The 4,640-nt window shown below is 51.8% G+C and overlaps 1 pseudogene; it reads right to left on the bottom strand.

The window, feature by feature from the left end:
* Positions 1-2,280: 2,280 nt before the first annotated feature.
* Positions 2,281-3,420, bottom strand: LOC149361735 (uncharacterized; annotated as a pseudogene).
* Between the last annotated feature and the right edge of the window lie 1,220 nt (positions 3,421-4,640).

The following is a 4,640-nucleotide window of genomic DNA, read 5'->3' as shown; positions in this document are numbered from 1 at the left end:
TCAGGCACTCCAGTCTCTTAGGCTCTAAATCTTTTGTCAACGTGAGTCCTATTAATCATCATCGGATTTGTTGCATGCGAGAAAAAGTACCCTTTTTTTTCATTTTTCACAAATTCAATCATCCGTGCAGCCAAGCGCCTCGTAGATTGCAGTTTCCTCAAAAAAAAACGGAAATATTCATAGTTCCTGTGATGCAACGAGAAGAAAAAAAAACCCTGGGTTACGCCTATAATGCGTAAGGTCGATACGATCCGGTACAACCTTAAACAAGGATTTCATTATTGGCGTGTTTCTTCGGTCTCTTTAGTATGGCATGTTGTCAGCGCTACATAATAAAGCGTTTTTCGGCTTGCAGTTTTCAGACAAACGGAAAGAGCACACTTTGACAGTGCAGGGAAATAAGGGAATTAAGTTAGCTAGTGACATGCAAGAAGGGTCTTGTCTCAGTGACTGTTGTAGTTGGTGAGATTTGTGAAACTGGCACTTGTTTGTATGCCTCCATCCCATCGTGTGCAATTCCGACTGTCGAGGAGTCTTGTGTTCCATCATTTAATCTTAGATTGATTACTCCACAACTATGGGCAGAAAAGCAGTTGAAATTTTTTTTAGAACCCGTGACACAGTTAGCTCGGGCATACAAGTGCGTACGCGCAAGGAGGCCATTATTTTGCTTATATTAGACCAACAAAACAACAAAAAGCAAACAAATTTCTACGCTTTGTTAGCTTTTTATTTTCACTTCATGGAGTGCCCATCTGAAGGCTCTTTAAATAAGGGGTCAGAGTTTCAAATGATATAACACTTGTCCAGTGAAGCACTTGAAGTAGTTAGGGTTGCGATGAATGGGAGCAGCAACGTAAAGCTCATTTCATTCGGGCGCGTTTCGCACAAAAATGAGAAAATGAGCCGACGACCAGGCCGAAGGTGGGTGTGTGATCGCGTTGTCTTTGACGTGGCAGGAGGGCGTTAGACTGGCAAAATAAGTGGAGCTATGGGCGGAGTCAATGTCCATTGGCGGAAAATCGACAGACGGACATATTTAGTCGATATAAAGGTTGGAGACGTGCGCCTGGGCTTAGATTTGACTAGTACTAATACGAATGAGTAATTAGACCAGAGGAAAGATCAGTACGCATTTGAATAAGTGTTTATAATGGTTCATGTGATCAGCATTTTGGGGTTTCCGCTAGAGCACACACCATTTCTCAAGCGCTAAAACTTTAAACGGACACAGGAAGAGACACCTAAAAGAGCTTTTGCCTGTCTTTCTCTTTCTGTGTCTCTTCAGCACATGCATAGTAGAGTTTCGTTGGAAGAAAGGCGCAGTAGGATTGCAATTCTACGGAAGGATGGGCTCACTGAACGTTGCGGCATGAATAACTGACAATATGGCTGGCATAACGGGTCTGATTAGTTGCGTGGATGATCCATGGGGTTAGAGGTTTGTAGAGTTGCAAGCAGAGTTTGTAGAGGTCTATGTGGAGGTCGCCCAGGAGGCGACCGTGGCCACGTTTATTTGAAGGCTGCCGAAGAGACGATAGCGGCAGAGGAGCGGCGGCGGCGTCCGGCCGAGACCGAGGTCCAAACGTTCTCTTCAGCGCGTGCTGGCCACTCTTCTTCCTCTTCGTAATTTTTCCACTGTCGGCCGCGCGGCTCTCTACAGGACTCCCCCACTAGACGATAAGTCGGTATGGAAAACAGGTATGGGCATCAGTGATGCACAAAGGGGTTGCCTCAAACTACTGCCTAATGCGTCAAACGAATCGTGCAGAGCATCTGGAGTCCGATGAAGTGGCTCAGGTGAACGGCCCCGGCTTAGGCGGAGCGGCCCAAATTTCGGAGGGCGGCGAGGGGCACGTAGTGGCAGGTGATGTTTCTGGGAAGGCCTGCCATGTGGACCCAGCGTCGGTGGTCGTGGGCAGCAATAAACAGCTGGCGCATTATGGACGGCGCAGCAGAAGGAACGAGGCGTCCTGTGGGCTGTGAGAATCGCGCAACTGTTGCTGGGCGAAGGTGCCCGGTACCAAAGTGGCGGCCACGGGAGGCGCAGCGAGGTGCAAGGTGGATGAATGCCTGTGGTGGACTGCAAGTGGCTGCTGGGATAGGCTCACAGACAGCCGTTCATTGATTGGTGTGAACCTGACGGACTGCCACACGAGTTGCGCCCATGCCAAAGGCGCTGACCTGTTCATGAAAGGGAACGCCGGCGAGGTAGCGGCAGTCGAAGGCACCCTCCGCACCGTGACAGCAACCGGGGGCACATGAGCTGGCCTGGTCAGCCTAGGAATCCCCAAGATAGCGGCTCATCAAGCTGCAGCGTAGGTGGAAACTCAAGTTGGTGCGGGCGAGAGGATGTGGGGTGCTAGCCGCGCCAGTGTTGTCAGGCTTCTGTAGAGGTGGTAACACCGGTGGGGAGCGAGAAGGGCCCACATCTGTGGTCTGGTCGTGCTTGAGGTCAGGCGGTGGCGCCGGTTCAGGGTCCGTTTCAGGAAAAGTAGCGCCGGCGACAATTGCGAGGCATGGGGCGGCTGCTACCGGTTTGGCCGTCGTATCCACTTTCGTGGGATGTGCAGTGTGGTGCCCACCTTTGGAGGGGCTGGTGTGGTGGCTAGCAGGATTGGTCTTTGATGAGAGCTCTTTAGAATCAGGAGGCAGCGGCGTCGACGCTGCTGCAGAGGCCTGTGGAGCAGTTGGCGGCAGTGAAGAGGGAGATGGTGGTGCTGGAAGCCACGACACGGCTGCTGCCGCGGAGTCTTCCTTGGCTGCAGGTGGCTCTGTCGACGATGTCAATGAAGGGCGATGTGGTGGTGACTAGGCACAATTTGTGTCTTGATTGAAACTCTTGCACTGAGCCGCAGCAGGGGCATCGTTCGACGGTGTCGCAGGCGGCAAGGAACAAGTGCAAGGAGGCAGGCTCAAAGACGCACGCGCAGAGGATAACTGTGGGGACAGAAAGGGCTCCAAAGGCTGTGTTGAGCCCACCTGGTGTATGTCCACACGGACGGCCAGGCCGGAGACGCTGGGCAGGAGTGGCGGCGAGGCGGCGAGGGGCTGCTGTAGCGGGTCGAGTTCTGATGAAGGCTGCATGGGCGCTAGCGAGGCCGGTTCAGGGCCGAAGGCTGGCGGCGGAGAAAGTGGGTCCTCTGCGTCGTAGATCGGCAGCTGAGCATAGTAGGCCCCGAAGTCCGCCAAGACGGCCGCACGCAGTTCATCATATGGCCGGCAGCCCAAGGCAGAGCAGGCGAGTCGGCGGAGAAGGCCGGGCAGGATGATATCGCAGAGGACTGCGTGTTTGAACGGCTGGATAGTGACGCCTTTCATATACAGTGCAGCCTCGAACTGAGCGAACCACCCGCCAGCGTCCTGGGACCGGAACGCTGGAAGCGGCGGGTGGAAGCCTAGGTCATGCCAGTACGCCATCATGGAAAGCCGCAGGTGTAGAAGGGGCGGTTCTCCGGGTCACTACGTTGCAGAGGTCGACGTGGAGGTTGCCCAGTAGGCGACCGCGGCCACGTTTATTTAACCCTTTCGGCCCTGGCGGTGTCAATTGACACCACAACACAAATATTAAGCTCACGCCTCAGTAACAGAAGGAAATACTAATAATTTTTAATACAATAGTTCCTTAGGGATCCCTGCTGCTATTGACATCGCTGTTCACGGACTTCCATTGAGCTGTGCGGTCTAAGGAAGAAGAAGTAGCAGCATGGGAGGCATGAAGTGAAGAAGCCGAGGTGTACCAAATTTGTGCATTTTTATCTCACTAACCATTCGTTCTTCTGCGCTCAGCTTTTTATATGCTGTGTGATACGCCTATCCCAGCTCACATCCCCGTCGTAAATATTACGGAATGCGTAGACGCTGCGTTTGAACAAATTTTTGACATGTGCGATTTTGACACCATCAGGGCTCAACGGTTGCCAGCGGTGGCCATTGAGTGACGATAGGTCATCTTTGTAGAATAGAATCTGCTAGTAGTTTAGCAGATGCACCTATACTAACGGCCTTTTTGGCCTGCTGGCATGAATGTTCATTACAGAAAATGGACAAAATCTTAAAATTTGCTTTCTGATGAATTGGAAAATGGAAATTTTCGCTATCATACATGCTGAATATTTGGATTGAGCCTGGAAGTGACCATGCCGATGTCGGCGAACAGCAACCGGACCAAAGGAATAGCGAGAACAAATGCACGCCTGACCTTGCGCTTTTGTTCCTATTTTTTACCTCTCTCCTCCTGTGAGCTGTGAGCATCGACACCGAGCTGCAAGAAGCGACCGGGGTATTTACACTGAAACTCGCGCTCCGCCGCTCGTGCAGCACGTGTGGCGCGCCCTCGACGCTCGTATCAATGCAGCGTGTTTGGCTGTGTTTTCTTGAGAAAGCGTATTTGGTGTGCTGAAAATCAGCTTCTGCTTTCTCCCCGGACGAGAGATATCCTGAACTCATAAACCTATGGATGAGAGGGAATTTCCTGTCACCTGTAGGGAACAGCATTCGGTCAAGACACAGACACGACGAGATTATGTTCCACTTTATGAATTCTTCTATAGCAAACAGCTGGTTTGAAAACAATCGCAAGCGAGATGCAGTGTGCCGCGCCAAAGCTTAGAACTTAGATTTGCCAACCTTCGCGCTTT

Source organism: Amblyomma mixtum, chromosome 2 (genome assembly GCF_055824585.1).
Source record: "Amblyomma mixtum isolate Tamu chromosome 2, ASM5582458v1, whole genome shotgun sequence".
Lineage (NCBI taxonomy): Eukaryota > Metazoa > Arthropoda > Arachnida > Ixodida > Ixodidae > Amblyomma > Amblyomma mixtum.
This window is presented reverse-complemented; position numbering and strand designations above follow the sequence as displayed.